Raw genomic sequence first — 17500 nt, 5'->3', positions numbered from 1 at the left:
TTTTTTGTCTGTATGGCAGTGATGACAAAAAGCTATCACAATGGTGTGTCGAATAGGTCTAACATTCTATTTAATGAGGTCAAAAAAGGTCTAAAAAGGTCTTAAATTTGACTTGTTGAAACTTGTAGGAACCCTGTTTGTTGTTTGTTCAGTGAGTCAGAGGCTGAACAATTGTATTATGTTACGCTAAGAATCGTATTCTGAGAAAGTGCAGTCGCTTCAGTGAAAGCCTGTGAGTCATCAAGGTCACTATTGTGAAAACACGATGAGAGTTCCAGATGTTGGCTGGTACTGTGTCAAGCAGCATTCCTTGAGGCCAAGCTTAGAGGTCTTCTCTCTCTTCGTGTGAATATCTGTCTCTCTATCTCTCAGGACAGATACACAGAATCATATTAAAGTACCGTACCTAAGTATGTCACATGAGCAGACGCAAGCTTCCTGTTTCTGTCTGGGCACAGCACTCGTTGTAAACGGTAATTGTGATAGCCCCCCCTTTTCTCTCCTGTTCAGACGTCTTCCAGGATGTTCTCTTGGTGCAAATCAACATTGGGATAGGCCAGTGAGTTCGCACCAGGAGTGTTATGTGCCAGTCTTTCTGCCTCCCCCCCCCCCCCACTCACAATGTTTCCTCATATTATATATTATTGTTCCCTCTCTGTTCAAAATATCATTCATTAAAACCAGACGTCTGCCTTGCTGCCAGCTAAGCTAGCTAGCAGACACACCAAAAAAGGAAGCCTATTTTGGGGTTCTCGACCATTTGAGCAGTTAGAAAATCGACAACCAGATAAGGAAATCAGTTGAGGTGTGTTTGCAAACTGTGTGTTTTTTTAAGTAACTTCCTTAGCAACCAGGGATATGAACTGGCACGAAAGGAGACACGCGTTTCTAAGTAACTGTGTATCAAGGGTTCATTCAAGGACCAGTGATTCCTTTCTGTGACTGCACTGTTTTGACACCATACAACAGAAGGCGAGGGATGTTATCTCTTTTTTTAAGAAGCGAGCATTTCAGAATATTAGATACATTTTTACGTGGCGCAAACCTCTATCTACCGGATAATAAATGAAACAATCAACAGTCCAAAACAGTAGTCTCTCTCTCTTTTTTTGTGTCCTAATTCTTACTAATTCTTGGTGCTTAAGCTAATATTTACTAATGCTTTTCCCCTGACAACTTAACCATAACCTCGTCCACTTGACGTTAATGCCTAATACTACTTAATGGCCACGCAAGTGGTAATTCACGTGGTCAAGCATATGTAAACATAGGTCATACTCTGAGACGTGAACAATCTGAACATTCTTAGGGCGATGAGATCAGGTTGCTAGCAGAGGTAGTTATGACTAGGGCAAAACTGTTCTCTTCTTCAGAGAGGCAGTATTTGGAGAGAGTTGGATGATAGGGCCTGACCCCTGACCCCTGACCCCACCAACGCCCTACTTCCTGTCAAACCTCTTTGCCCCCTTTCCTTCTTCTGTTCGGCCTTTCCTCTACAGCCGTGTGTGAAGTGCAAGTTCACAAAGCCCTCCCTCAGACAAACACAATAGGATCCCAGCGTGTTATTACAACAGTGTCATGTGTTTGGACGGCACGGTGGGAAAAAGGTGCTAAACTATTCACCCAGAAGAAGAGAGAAAAAGAGTTACAAAACGTTATACAGCTAGTGTATGCTCTATGTACATTTCTCTTAGTTGCAACCAGCACTTGAAATAAAAACAGTCAAAATCATCCCCCTTCTAAAACTGCCATCCCCCCTTTCCATCCCTTTTGTCATTCTATCAATGAACGTGGTATTACTGCTATTTCAACATTTAGTTTTGCGCATATTGAGTAAAAATACTGTGAGCGAGGGGGCACGCACACATGCAATGACATTTTTACCAAGTCACTGACACTGAAGTCACTGACGCTGTGGGGATGCTAAAATTGTCCCCATATGATAAAATCCACCATCCCCCCTGATCTTTTCTTTCACAACTTGAGTACTGTTTGCAACGTTCATAATCTCTCTAACACACCCTGGTTCGTCAGTGCTCTTGCTCTACTTCTTTGGTGAATCGGCTGCATAAAGGCTGCAGTCACAGCCGAGCCGCGCGGACGTAAGGAGGACTTGACTTAGAGAAGGAGGAAGTGGCTGGACGCTGTGGCAGGATGTGGAGAAAGAGAGCTCTGTGTCCCCACTGGCCCGCTCTCTCTCTCTCTCTCTCTCTCTCTCTCTCTCTCTCTCTCTCTCTCTCTCTCTCTCTCGCTCGGGTCTCACTACATCATAGGCATTAGAGGATGGGAAGGAGGGAAGGAGGTGGAAGGTGTCGATGAGAAAGGCTCTTGGGTTGGGGTCCCACGCCACCGACACAAGCGGCACATTGTGCAGCCTATTACAGCCCTGCTGTCCCAGACCGGAGCATGCCCTCCCTCGTCTCCTGACAGAGTTATCTCTGTATCATCTCTGGGCCGGCTCCTTCTGGGTGTCTGGGTGTCTGGGTGTCTGGGCCCCAGAACACAGCAACTGTCTGTTGTCTGGCCACATATATACGTATGCGGTGTCACATGGGGATGGTCTTTACTGTTTTACTGTCCCTGACTCACAGGGAACTGTGTCAAAGCGGCACTATTTCCGCATCGCTCAATATCAATTTTCTTTTTGATAATAAGAAATCCAAGTGGATATATTTCAGGATCGAGTTCCGTAATCTAGGATGTTTTTGGGGGGTAGGTGAGCTCTGGACCAGTAAGAAGCTCCAGCTTCCAGTAATATAAAGAGACACGTTCCAGATTACTGTGTACTGTTTTGTTCCTTTTTGACTGAAACTAAAAATAAAGTCATGACAAGATCATCCCCATGTGACACCATGTATTTTTTGTGTAGTGGAACAAAAATGGTACACAATCGTTTTGGAAGTTAATCCTGAAATATATTGACTTGGGATTCATTCTCAAAAAGACGATATTTTAATGATCCTAAGCAACGTGGAAATGGTGGTTGGACACAGTTCCCTGAGTCGGGTGTCAGTAAATATCGTCCCCATGCTGCATGTGACACCACATATGGGGGGGGGGTTTGGGGGCCGCTGCTATGCACTGGTAGGCAAACTGGTAGTAGTCGCTCTATGGGAGTTTTCCTGGATACACAAGGGAGTTTTCCTGGATACACAGTGTACAGGTTTTTTACCTTTGCCTGCTTGCGGCTCTGTCATCATGTGAAGCGCATTGAGTCACATCTTGTGAGAAATGCGCTATACAAATAACACTTTGATTCGATTTGATTTGATATGCAGTATGTGTTCAGACAACAGACAGGCGGTGTACCCAGACACCCAGAACGAGGCCTAGGGATCCACATTCAGATCCAGGTTTCTGTCAAGAGACAGGGGGCTGGTGGGGTCTGGCGTTGTGAGGATGTCCATGAGGATCACGTGGACCCTCCCCCTGCTGTAACAGACCCCAGCACGTCCCTGCTACCGTGCAGCCGTAAGCATCGGTTTTGGCAATGATGGACAAAAAACACAGAAAACAACTTCTGTGTTCGTTGGTATGCTTGTCAGTATCTTCTGTCGTCACCCCACCCCTCCTCTCTCTCTCTCTCTCTCTCTCTGTCCCATGTATCCTTCTCTCTCTCCCACCCTCCCCCCCCCCACCCCCCAATTCTTGTCTCTGCCTCTGGGCTAGTCAGAGGTCAGTATCCTCTGTCGTCACCCCATCCCACCCCACCTCCTCTCTTCCTCTCTCTCTCTCTCTCTCTCTCTCTCTCTCTGTCCCATGTATCCTTCTCTCTCTCCCACCCCCCCCCCCCCACCCCCAATTCTTGTCTCTGCCTCTGGGCTAGTCAGAGGTCAGTATCCTATGTCGTCACCCCAACCCACCCCACCTCCTCTCTTCCTCTCACCCCTCCTCTCTTCCTCTCGCTCTCTCTCTCTTTCTCTCTCTCTGTCCCATGTACCGTATCCTTTTCTCTCTGAATTCTTGTCTCTGCCTCTGAGCTATGTCTGATCTGATCTGTGTGAAGCCCGAAGCTTATTTCTGGTTTGTGTCAGAGTCCACCAGGGCTAGTGTCATCAGGGATGGCTCCACCAGGGTTAGAGTCAGCAGGGATGGTGGCAGGGGACACAGAGCATTGGTCAGCCCAGTCTCATTATGGCTCTAATATATAAAGAGCTCTGTTATTTCTCTGTGAATTCCCTCTCTCCTCCTCCACCCCTCTCCCTCGCTCTCTATCCTCTTCCAGGCATCTGTGTTGTTGATGTTACACACCCACCACTGCCCCACCCCCCACTCCCCACTGCCCCACCCCCCACCCCCCACTGCCCACTGCCCCACCCCCCACCCACCACTGCCCCACCCCCCACTCCCCACCAGCATGACTCTCACACATGTTGTTCCAGTTGAGAAAGTCATGACATTCTGGGGATTTGGGGTTTGGGGGCAGCAGCACGGTCCTCTAGTCTAACACACCCCAGCAGAGGACAGCTGGGGATCCTGGTGGAGCAGCAGTAATGTAGACTACATGGGGTAGTGGTGGTCTAGTGCGGCGTTTCTCAACCCTCTCCTCGGGGCGCCCCAGCCGCTCCACATATTTGATCTGTTCCACCACCAGCTCACCTGATTCTACTAATCAAGTACAAATCATAATTGCTTTGTACTTGATTAGTTTAATCAGGTGTGCTGGTGGTGGAACAGATCAAATATGTGGAGCGGCTGGGGCGCCCCGAGGAGAGGGTTGAGAAACACTGTAGGATCGTGAGTTGGACTGATGATTGGAAAGCGGCAAAATAGCTTTATACTAGCTTATCCTGATATGATTTTGAAAATGTAAGGATACTGGGTGGTAGAACGCACATTTCTAGGAAAAGTCATGAAAGGAGGGTCCTGAAATTGAGTTGGACTGGTGATTGGAAGTTTGTGAGTTCAAATCCCGCCTGAAACCACTAGACCACTAATGTGTCCTTGAGTAAGGCACTTAGCTCTCAGCTACTCCAGGGGGAATGTCCCTGTAATTCATAATTGTAAGTCAATTTGGACTAAAAGCGTCTGCTAAATGTCAAAATTCAAAAATTCTAGACTACTAAGGCAATCACCTCTGACCTTTACCGACTAATCAGTCACAAGGTCATGCTACGGTGAGATCATAGCACAGTGACATCTATGTCAAGAAAAAAGGAGTTTCCCTTCTCCAACATGTACGTGTGAATGACATTTTTGTATTTTCTTGTGATGAACAGAAACAATGTTCTGGGTGTTTTGTTGATTGACAGGTTGTTAGGAGACATTGACTGAGCAACATGGAGCTCAGTGCTGGTGTTGAGTGTTGTAGATGTTGTGGAAGAAAACACAAGGGTGGACCGACTCAGTTAGGTCTGGTAGGTGTAGCATAGCTGCTCCTCACTCAGGTGTAAAGCCGTAGATGGAACTGAACTGAACACACTCTTCACTGAATGGTGAATAATATGACACACTTCCTCTAAACCCCAGAGCGACCACAATATGACATCAGGAATGGTCTTAATAACCAGTGGTGAACCTAACTATTTTACCGGCAGTAGTATTATACCAAAGCATTTACCGTAGACGATATTTGATCTACAGTATATTATTGTATCTGTAGTACTGTCTTATCATAAATGCCAAACATGAATATACTTGTATCTACTTGAGACTGGTACCAGAGATCCGGTATGGAGGGAGGTTACACAGGTTGTGATGTCAAAACCTCAGGTTAGAGAAATGCTTTCAATGTTCATCAAATGACTGACTCCTAATATTTGACCCATTTCCCCATTTCACCTTTATTGTTGTTGTTGTTGGTGTTATTGTTGTTGTTGTCATCGAGACCATCTGCTCTAAGGTCTTTTTTTCCCATCGAAAGAGATGCATTCTCTATAGTGTCCCAATCACAGACTGTCTGGTTGTGTGCTGCGTTGGAGGGTCCTACCATGCTCCACGGGTCTCTGTGACGCCAGGGTAACTAGCATGAGTCAGCGGGTTGAGCACAACAGAGTAGTGTCTCGACTTGTTTAGCAGGGAAGTATTTGACGTAGACACACACTGAGGAAGGCTGCACAGTGCTCCAGGACACAACATTGTGTGGAATGTGGAGGAGACACAGACAGAGAGAGAGAGAAACAAGCACTGGAGACATTGGTGATGACCCGTCACCTCAGCTGAGGTACCTCCCAGGCTCTAAGGCTCAGGGCTTTACACCTGTTGTGAACTCTGACACCCAGGTCGATGTACAGTTAATGCAGAGCTTAAAGCTCGATCAGTCAATGGAAGTGTACACGGACATGTGGCTCTCTATACGTGTATTTGAGTCACTGGCCAAGTTCAAACACTGGCCAAGAGTTTTGAAATGTCAACTAGACAAATGTGGTCAAATAAAGCTTTTAGATCTTGGGAGGTTTGGTTGGTGCTGCCAGTAGAATGTCCTAGAATGTCTCTCCTTGATGTTACCAGACCGAGCCTCCTCACCCGATCTCTGTTTCGAATCGCACTTTTTATTATCAAGATAATTTTTAAATATATATTTGTTTTACTTATTATTATTAATATTCCATTGTTGATTAGAACTTTATTGTATCTTAGTCATTTGTATTAGTATATCCTGTTTCCCTATTATCTTGTTACCCTTCCCCCAGGGACTACAGATGAAAAAGCTCTGAGCTATATCTGGCGCAATATATGTATTGTGCATTGTCCCTGTCAATAAACTAATAAACAAACTTGGGACACTACTTTTTATGTTGTGCTAATATTTGCTAATGCCTACCCCTAACAACGTACCCTAACCGTAACCACTCAAAGTTAATGGCTAATACTTGCGACACAAGTCGTAATTCATGTGGTCATCGTAAACGAGGCATGGAACAATTGGAACATTCTTACGCATTGGGCAATGAGATCAGGTAGTCTCGTCATGCAGACTTCTTCTGTTGTTTTTCAAATGAAAGAGGAGTTCTGTCTTCGGGGACATTCATGGCTTTGTCCCTGTTGTGTCATTGCTGGTCGATGAGAACCCTTTAAACTTTTGCTCTCTTGAACTTGTAGCTTCTTTTCAAGTTTGTCTGGGAAATATGGCTAAAAGCCTTCTCTTTTTTTTATGTTCAAATAACAAAAACAACTTTCGACATTGTCTTTCTCGAACATTTATTTTCCTGGTTGTTCATCCATTGTCTTCCCTAAAGAAAGTGATCCAGCTTCTCCATTGTTCGTAGGAAAAAAGAGCTAGCTTGTTTCAGAGGGATGTAGAACATCAATATTTGTATTGGCGAGGGTGCTATGATCTTAATGCCAACGCATTTGGAAAGTTATGACAGAAACTGGAAGGCGGAGACTCTAAGCAATGGAACAAGTGATAGGCCGGGGCTCGAGCACTGAGATGGACACAAGATTTAACACTTAATCAGCCATGAGGGGTCATTTGAGTAAAGAAACATGTTATATCTTTGCACTCGATCAAATTCCAGGTCCCTCCTTTCATGACTTCTGATATAAAGCTATTTGAAGTTTTTCTGTGCAGGAAGCAGGCCAATTTACAAGCGGCCAACTAGTGGTCGTTGTGTGTAAATAGCAGCTTGAGCATTGTAAAGAGGGGGTCATTTGAGGGGGTCATTAGTAGGTAAAAAAGGCACAGCTGTTCTAGTGTTAAAGCACGAGGTCGGGGCCTTGACCTGCATGTTTACCTGACCTGGCCAGCAGCTGCCAAGGAAAGGCTGAGTTGACCTTTGACCTTGTACAACCTCTGAGGTATTCTTCACATTGTTTCTATGAACCTCTCCTCAACCCTTTCTGAGAACTCATTCTAGAGACAGTAAGGACCCATCACCCCCACCGACACGACACCCCCACCCACACCACCCACCCCCTCCGTGGCCTTTTTGGGAAACACCACCTGCCCTTCCATTAAGCCTGTGCACCACAGCCCTGCTCGAATGGACTTCCAGTAGATGACAGTACACATTTTCAAAGTCACCCGAGTATGTGTTTTAAATTCACATGTAGCGCGCTTGGGGTAACTGGAGACAAACTGCTGTGTTTGTGATACGGTTGAGTGACCATGTGACAGATTCCTAAGCCCTGGCACATCGCCAGCAATGTAACTCAGGGAGTGGCTGGCCTTCACTAAAACAGCCAACAGGGAGAACATAGAAAGAGACTGACAAGGAGGATTGGTTATAACCAGGACCCTGACGCTGAGAAACACATCTAAAGAAACACATCTAAAGAAACACATCTAAACGTTGTTTGTTTCGCTAAGCTGGCTCTCAAGAACATTACATGTATACATGTTACAGTACATGTGGGAATACGGTAGGCCTACATGTGGGAAAACGGGTTAGGGTTAGGTGCTAGGGTTAGGGTTAGCGTTGGGGTTAGGGTTAGGGTTAGGGTTAGGTGCTAGAGGGTTAGGGTTAGGGTTAGGGTTAGGTGCTAGGGTTAGGTGTTAGGGTTAGGTGCTAGGGTTAGGGTTAGGGTTAGGGTTAGGGTTAGGGTTAGGGTTGGGTTAGGGTTAGGGGTAGGGTTAGGGTTAAGTTAGGGTTAGGGTTAGGGTTAGGGTTAGGTGTTAGGGTTAGGGTTAGGTGTTAGGGTTAGGGTTAGGTGCTAGGGTTAGGTGTTAGGGTTAGGTGCTAGGGTTAGGGTTAGGGTTAGGGTTAGGGTTAGGGTTAGGGTTAGACATGCCAGCATGTACCAAGTCGACGTTTTATGCTGCCATGTCGCCGGAAATGCCGACATAAACCGTTTTCCCACATGTACCCTAACATACATATTCCGGCTGAGCTGTAAAAAAAAAAAAGAATAAAAAAAAAAAGCTTGAAACAAGTGAATAATAACTACCTGGTAAGACAAACAAAAACCAAGCATATATTGCCTTTATTTAAGATATTTCATCTTACTTCGATATGACTTTTTGCAGTGTAGCCTACTGGGTACCCCAACCCGACGCAGGGCTAACTTAGAGTAGCGCTAGCATCACCTTAACTGCTCCTCCTGAAACATTACCACCCCCCAGCACTATGTCTCCTCTCCTGAGACACCTGCTTTTCCCCTATACTATGCCTCCTAAGACTCTACTGCCCCCCTTGTACTGTTTCTTCAGTGTCCCACTTGTACTGTCTCTCCAGCAAAAAAAAAAAACGTTTTCACGACTGCCAGTGCCAGCGGCCCCTGGCCTGAGCTAGATTACGCCTCCTGCTAGAACTGGTGAATTGATGATTCACTTCCTTAGTCAAATGTATTGATTGTAAGTCGCTTTGGAATAAGGCGTCTGCTAAATACCAAAAATGTTAATGTAAATGTAATGCTAGCATGGCTGTCCGCGACCATCAGCACACCCTCAGAAGAGCAACGCAGTCAAAACACCTAGCCGCTCCAGTAGGAACATGACCAGGCATCCCTTAAAGGCCCATTGTAACCCCAGGACAGAAAAAAGCCAAACAACACCAAGAGCTTGGAGTTGTTGCTTGGATTTGATACCGCGTTGTCTCTTTTTTACACACTCAGTTTGTGTATCATTGGTCAGTCCACACCTGTGTCGAATCGGCGGTTGAAATGTCACTGCGGTCATATTATCACCACGGTTGTTATTTGTATTGTGGTGTGACCGTAACTCTGAGTCATACTGTGACATAAACAATGAGTCTGGTTTCCTTCTTCGAAAACACTAGCTTTCATCTGTTCGCCAGGGTGACTAATGTTTAAGTCAGTTTGTTGTATTTAGTAACACCGTTTGAGATCCCACAGCCTTGACCAAAATGATAGCGTTCCTTCTTCCCCACCTAACAGCTTGTTTGTGGTGCCGCCCGTATCTCACAGTGGCAAAACAATGAGTTGCTTTTGGGTTTCTGTCTGCCCTCATAGGCTTGAATGTGTCTTAAGGCTTAAGTCAAGAGACAGAAGAAGGCGAGTAGAAGAAAAAAGAGGAATGGAAATGAATGTGTGTGGGGGTCCACCGCTGGGTACTGGTAGGCAAACTGGCTAGTAGTCGCTCTATGTGTAGAGGGCTGCAAGGGAATTTTTCCTGGCTACATAGTGTACAGGTTTTTACTTTTGCCTGCTCGCGGCTCTGTCAGTATTGATTGATTGATTGACTGATTGACTGAACATTTTCATTGTGTAAAGCGCATTGAGTTGCATCTTGTAAGAAATGCGCTATACAAATAAAATTTGATTTGAGAGAGAGAGAGAGAGGTAAAAGCACAGTGGCAAAACAATGGGTTGCCTTTGGTTTCTGTCTGCCCTCATCAGTTTGAATTTGACTTAAGCCAAGAGACAGAAGGCGAGTAGAAGAAAAAAGAGGAATGAAAGTGAATGAGAGGATAAGAGAAGGAGGGAGTGAGAGATGTGAGAGAGAGAGAGGTAGAACAGAACACATCTTCCTGCCCACTGCTCGGTTGGCAGTCCCGTCATTCCACCTTAACACTTGGTCCTTTTCCAACTCTGGTTTTAGAGTGCCTGCAAAGCATGTTTTTCCTTCTAGCAGTATTTGGTGAGATCTCGTATATATATATATATATATGGGAGCGGAGAGAACGGGGGATTGTGGGTCGCTGAAGGGGGGGCGGGGGGGGTGTGAATCATTGCTACACTCCCCATAATTTTTGATGCATGAGTTAGACTTTGGCAAGACGAGAGGAAACAGAAACCTTTCTCGCTGGAAGGACAGCTGTTCTACTTAGCTGTTCTCTTATAAACCTCACTGTTCTCTGTTGTTGTCACCCCTACTGTAGAACAACCCCGGAAAACAGATATGGGTGTATGAAATGGCATTTTTTTATGAAATTGAAAAGGAAATTTAATACAATTCTTCTAAAAAAAATACAAGGCTGTCATCGATGGCTCGTTGTGTTACGTTGTGTTGTGAGAATACAGTAGTGCAGTTAAAGCATAATCCTTTTACTTCTACTCTTGTCTGAATCAGGGTTTCCTTCTGTCTGTGTTTTAACATGTTGTATTGTCTGTTGTTCTTTTTTGGCTGCAGTCAGTGTGGTGTAAAGGCCCAAAACACATTTCCCAGTCATGGGACAATAAAGTGACTTTTGACTTTTCGACTTTTGACTTTGATAATCATAATTTGAATTTCTGCAGCTTCTTCAACTTTGATGTGCAGCACACACACACGTCGTCTGGAACTCACCAACAGAGCCTGTTCTCCTCTGTAATCAAGGGAAACCTGTATAACATGTTGAGTAATCTCCTTTATGTATACAGGAAGCTCTCTTTGTTCAGACAGAAAGGATCAGAGGAAGTGAGGCTGAACAGGAATGCCAGTGGCTTGTGCCTGAGCGCAAGGTGCCTGCTAACCCCTGCTCCGGCTCCAGCCCCTCAGGCTGCCTAGCGAGAGACTAGGGTCATAGGCAGGAAGTGACAGGCTCATCGTTCAGGAATGGACTGGATGAGACTGGGCTGGACTAGTTGGGCGATATCCAAAATGTTTCTTTTTCACAATTATTATTACTTAAGAAAATATGCCACGATTGATAATCATCTTGTTAATTGCTAAGAAAAAGTATGTTGGACACATGCCAGTGCAGTGTGCAAAATGGACTGAACGAACTGACTGCAGTGGACAGAGTGTAGGACTGGTGTTGTAAATTGTGTGATGAAATAAAAGAGACATGTTTTCACTGCTAGATGTGCTTTCCTCGGCCCAAAAATGGTGTAAGACTCTGCAATTGTAGTTGTGCATATATCTGGTGTCACAATATGCGTAAGAAGATATCACAATATTTGGTCATATCGAATATCGGCCCAACCCAAGGCTTGTGTGGCTGCAGCCTGTAGCTTTTCTGCAGGTTCATTTCCAGATTTCCAACAGTTCATAGCAGTAAAGCATGGCGTTGTAATGACATTGCATACTGTAAACTGTAAACGGAATGTCCTGTAGCCTCCAAATGAAGGTAACAGGTGTTCAGTGTTCAGTGTTTAGTGCGTTAACACAAATTAACATCTCATTAGCACCAGAGGTGTCTGTGAAACCATCCCTCAGGATATCCACAAATAACATGTTTTTCCCACCAACACGACTCACTCCCTGACTTTTGTTGAAAACAACAACAGGTTTCTTTGTAGAAGGACAACCCAAATGGAATGCAGAGAGCACTGGCACAGGGTAGTCATAATTCATAGCTGCAGGCTCTGCACCGCATCTAGTGTTTCTAGGAGGAAAAATCTGTTTCCTGATTGACTTTCTTGCTTCATGACAAGATCGTTTGTGCAATATTTTACAAGTCTCTCTAATTTTTTTTGCAGAGTATCGTTTTTCACCAAATATCAGTCGTCGTCGTCGTCGTCGTCACAAATTCTTCGAGTGTCGTCTTTCATTTCGATTTTTCATTAATCTAAATATGTGTTGTGATATGAGTGTCACACAAGCAACCTCTGCAGCCTCTTACCATCTGCCTGCTTTCACACCCTCGGTATCATGAACACAAAATGGCTGCACAGTTCACGTTACACACACACACACACACACACGCACACACACACACACACACACACACACACACACACACACACACACACACACACAGCGCTGTGGCAGAGACTGATGAACTCGCTACACCAGGTTCAACGTACTGTACAGTGTCCCCCTGCAGAGCTGTCACCAAGACATAGGGAAATTATTGGGTTTCACGATTGGTGGTGGAAAATTACTGGCAGGCACTCCCTGCCCCCGGAGTTATGAATGAACGTTTATACAGATTTGGCTCCGTGGGTCATTAGAATAAAGAGGTGGATACCTGTGAGGTGAATCAGCATGTCTAGTCGGAATCCATTGTTTATTCTACCTGCATCGCCCCTGGACTCCCTCTCTCTCCTCTACCATTGTGTTTGTTTCACGGAGCATCACTGACACCCTTGAAGTGAACAGTCAAAGAGCCTTTCGGAGCAGATGGTAGAATTCCTTCCCCGACGTGTTGGTTTTTAGAGACACTCCTAATCTGTGTAATCTTTAGTCATAACGAATAGAGAAATGTATCACTAAGAATTAGACTAACACAATTATTTTTAGCCAGGCATGCTACTTTTTTACTATCTCATGATTGTTTGGGAGTTACAAGACAGTTCAGTGCAGTGGGGTGGGGTGTTGGTACGTATATGGGGGTAGTAGTAGGCTGTATTGTGTAACCGTGAAAACAAGAGGCTTGTTTGACAAAGATGAAGGTTGTGAAACTATTCTGCACTCCCTCCCTCACTACAATACAGTCCTGCCCTGTTGGAAAAGCAGAAATAACCCTGGCTATGATGAAACTCCAACAACTCGAGCCAAAAACAACATTTCCCTTAAGCAAGGGGCCATGACAGCGTGCTGGAGGAACAAGAAACAAAAGAGTCCGGCAGCACCAGTAGAACGTTTGCGTTGTAAACTCTAACAAGACATTGGGAAAGTGTGCCTCTCTTCACAGGTCCGACAGAGACGTTTGCTTTGGCCCCCTCTCTCAGCCCAACGTTTCCTCTCTGCCTGGACAGCAGAATCACTCCCGACTCCCGATCGCTCCGTGTCTTCGCTCTTCCTGTCTTCTCTGAACCTTTGCTCTGTGTTTTTCTCCTCCCCTGTCCTCCTCCTCCTCTTTTTTTTTACGCTCCCCCTCAGACCCCTATGTGGCATGGCAGGTTGCTTTTATTGGTGCTGTGAGGCAGACAGGAAGAGATAGGCTCTCCTCTCTTCCTCTTGGCTGCAGCACCTCCCCCGGGAGGGAGGGCTTGCGTGAGAGCACGGCTGAGGATCTGTCAGCGGAGGGGGGGGGTGGGGGAGGTGGGGGGCCGGGGGGGGGGGCGGGGGGGGCGTCAAGGTCTCCGGTATTAGCGCCAGGATTGTTTCCCCCCCAGCGGGGACGAGGTGCCCTTGTCTGTCAGTGCAGCGCTTGGGTGTTGGTGTCAGAATTCAAGAGGCCCTTTCAGCAGCGGTTAGGGTTGGTAGGGTGGGGCTGGGGGGGGCGGGGGGGTGCAGAGAGAGAGGGGGAGGGGGGGTTGTTCATTTCTAGGGCCTCCTTCATGGACAGGACCTGACTCTCCCCCCCCCCCCCCCCCCCCTCACACACACACTCCTCCCCGCTCACCCCCCCCCAAAACAAACTGTTGCCACTAGATTTGATTGCTTCGGTACACTTTAGCCCTGCTGATTGCTGCAGGAACTAGCAGGGGAGATTAGTGCCCAATCCAAACGCTTCCTCAGGATATCTTCTGCTGGAACGTCTTTGACCAGCTGCACACCGGTGTCTGTGTCTCTGGCTGACAGCTTGGGATAGATGGAAAAGTGTTGCTTTCTTTGATATCTGGATGAAACAGGCTTGTCAGACAGGAGTGAGTGGTAGAGAGAGGACGTGTAATGATAGATAGATAGATAGATAGATAGATAGATAGATAGATAGATAGATAGATACTAGATAGATACTAGATAGATAGACAGATAGATAGATAGATAGATAGATAGATAGATCTAGAGACACAGTGTGTGTGTGTGTGTGTGTGTGTGTGTGTGTGTGTGTGTGACGTGTGTGACGTGTGTGACGTGCATGCCTGCGTGTGTGTGTGTGTGTGTGTGTGACTGTGTGTGACTGTGTGTGTGTGTGTGTGTGTGTGTATGTGTGTGTGTGTGAGAGAGAGGAAACTTCCAGTTCTGCAATACTACTCAAATGATACTAACCTCTCAAGGAACCTTAAACCGATCTAACCCCAAACCAAACCTTCAACCCTAACCAACCCTAACCATAACCTCATCTGAACCTAGATAACCCCAGCGGTGAACAGCAAATACTCTGCAAACGTATGTGAAGTGTGAATTAGTGTTGTGTGTGTGTCGATGTACCGGTTCTACAAAAGTATCACAATACCACCCTGCTTTAAAAACGGTTCTGTCTTAAGACAATTTAGAACCTTTTTTTCTTTTTTCCCCCGCCATAACTGCCTGACTTTGAGCTGTAGCTCGGAATATGATCTTATCAGTGTAATTTGTCTATACGCTCACTGGGAGGGGGGGGGGGGCATGTGCGCTGCATGCGCCTAGGGCGTGTGTTTCTGGGAAAGACGGCGCTTTTCAAGTGTCGATGGCAGGGCCGTCCTCAGCTTGTTGATCGAAAGGAAGCCACAAGTGGAATCTGCCGTTTACTTTAACTTATCGAGCGAAATAACGACGGCATACACACTAGTTCCACGGCAGGTGCTCCGAGCTACCTTTAAACCTTTAAAGGCGTAGCTGGCGGCAGCTGCACGTCCCTCCTCCCGGCGGCCCGGGCAGAGAGGGGTTAACAAGGCGCTTCATTGTGTGTAGTAGAGAGAGATTACACAAGCCCACCATTGTTTTGATGTTCTTGCCCGCGGCGAGGAGGGCCAGTGCGAGCCGTTTCCCAACATGTCTGCGAGGCGAAAAGGCGCAGGCTCCCGCTTTCAAGTGCAGGCCCAAGTATGTAAACAGGATACCCTGCGCGGCAAGAGAAGAAAGAAGAAGGCATGGAATCATTACAACTTAAAAGACAAGAACTGGGACCCAGAAATAAGCATCTACCCGCCCGCCCCCCGCCCTCCTTTCCTTCTCTTTTTTTACTACAGTACCATACAAGCAAAACAGCCCCCCCAGTACTCGACTCTGACAGAAAAGAATTGACTTTTGTTGATTATATGGTTTGGTTTTATTTATTTTATTTTTGGGGGGGGGGATACTAATTTAATTCAGGCAGCAGCTGAGGACAGCTCTTGAACCAATCAATGACCAGCTGGTCCGCAATTATAAACCGGGGTGGCGTCGGAGTATATTTAGGCCTGTGTTTATTTTTAGGGGCCGCCAATTTCGATGGCCAAATAAAACCTCCCAAGCGGGACGGGATGTGTGACATTCTTATATCACACAGATGAGGCCGAGGTGTAACTGACAGAATGTTCTAGTACGTCTGACTCCTGGCTTTATGCAAATTACCGTTCTGTTTTGTGTCGTTCCAAGTGAAATTAAACCGATCATGTGTGATAATACGGTTCTAAAGCAGGCTGTTGTACACATGTTTTATTTATTCGTTTTTTTTTTTTTAAAGGGACAATGGACAGTCGTTGACTCTCCCTGAATTAGCTGGGTAGCTAAATTCCATCAGCAGTCCCTGGCCAGGTAAATCCTCATGGGAAATACGGCCTCAAATGTTACAGGAAACGTTGCAAAGCACTAAAAACAAGGTGCACGGGACACAATGGTGCGGAGGGGAGATAGAGGCTAGATGAGTTGAACAGAGTGCAGACTTGTTGCTCTCTGCCTGTTTTGAAGGAGAGTGCAATCACTCTTGTCTTCTCTCTCTCTCTCTCTCTCTCTCCTCTCACTCTCTCTACGTCTCTCTCCGTCTCTCTCTCTATCTCTCTCTCTCGTCTCTCTCTCTCTCTCTCTCTCTCTCTCTCTCTCTCTCTCATCTCTCTCTCTCTCTCTCCTCTCTCTCTCTCTCTCTCTCTCTCTCTCTCTCCTCTCTCTCTCTCTCTCTCTCTCTCTCTCTCTCTCTCTCTCTCTCTCTCTCTCTCTCTCTCTCTCTCTCTCTCTCTCTCATCTCTCTCTCTCTCTCTCTCTCTCTCTCTCTCTCTCTCTCTCTCTCTCACAGCTAGCTGCCCGGGGGATGGAATGAGGGAGGGAGAAAGGGAAAAGAGGAAGGGAGAAATGGAAAGAGGGGAGGGGGAAGTGGTTGAGGGAGTCAGGGGTACTTGTCTTGGGCTGTTGTGTGTATCCCCTCTCCCATTGGCTGTCTTTATCTCTGACGGCATGGTGTGTACACTACTTCCCCGGACCCTGCGTGCAAGGAACAATCTGTGGGTTGGATCTACTGGAACTAAATGTTTTCAGATTAAGATAATATCCTCTCGCATAGCTGGCGTGTTTTCACTTCTCTCTTCGCCCCCCCCCCACCCCCTTTTTTCTCCTTCTCTCTCGCCTTCTATTTTTACTTTACTTACTCACCCCGTCCCCCGTCCCACACTCCCTCGCTCTCTTCTATTGTTGTTTTTTCTTCTCTTTTTTGCCTCTCTTTTGCTCTCTCTCTTTGTTTGTCCATTAAGTGGTGCTATTTCAAGGAATGGAAAGTAAACATGTTCAAAGACACCCCCTAGAAGAATGCGTGCTCGCGTTTGTAAGCAAAACATGCGACGATCTCCGCGCGTCCCCCAGTGTTGTAGCAGTCTGTTAGCGGTCTGCTCAAACACGTCTAAATATGGGTGCATGTGTCTCCATGGCGACATGGGAGATGTCTCTCCTGTGTTTAACTAGGGCTCCCACAGGTCCTTGAAATCCTTGAAAGTTTGTGAATTTGTGAAGAAAAAAAAAGTCAAGGTCTTAAAAGTTTTTGAAAATAGACATGGGTCATTGAAAGTGCTTGAATTCCCCCCTCTCTCTCTCTCTCTCATCTCTCTCCTCTCCTCTCTCTCTCTCTCTCTCTCTCCTCTCTCTCTCTCTGTCTCTCTCTCTCTCTCTCTCTCTCTCTCTCTCAAAGAAAAGCATTACTTAGCTCGTCAACTAGTAAATAAGTCTCTGTATTGCTTAACT

At 46.2% G+C, this 17500-nt stretch overlaps 1 protein-coding gene across 1 annotated transcript in view; it reads left to right on the top strand.

Annotated features, from left to right (window-relative positions):
- ahr2 (aryl hydrocarbon receptor 2) overlaps window positions 1-17500 on the top strand; it is a gene marked incomplete at its 5' end in the record, with an annotated part of 75203 nt that overhangs the window by 13564 nt on the left and 44139 nt on the right. The gene's annotated exons all lie outside the window — the stretch shown is intronic.

The sequence above is a fragment of the Nansenia antarctica genome, assembly GCF_963989245.1.
Source record: "Nansenia antarctica genome assembly, chromosome: 3".
In the NCBI taxonomy this organism is placed as follows: Eukaryota; Metazoa; Chordata; class Actinopteri; order Argentiniformes; family Microstomatidae; genus Nansenia; species Nansenia antarctica.
The sequence above is the reverse complement of the archived record's forward strand: the minus strand, read 5'-3'. Positions and strand labels throughout refer to the sequence as shown.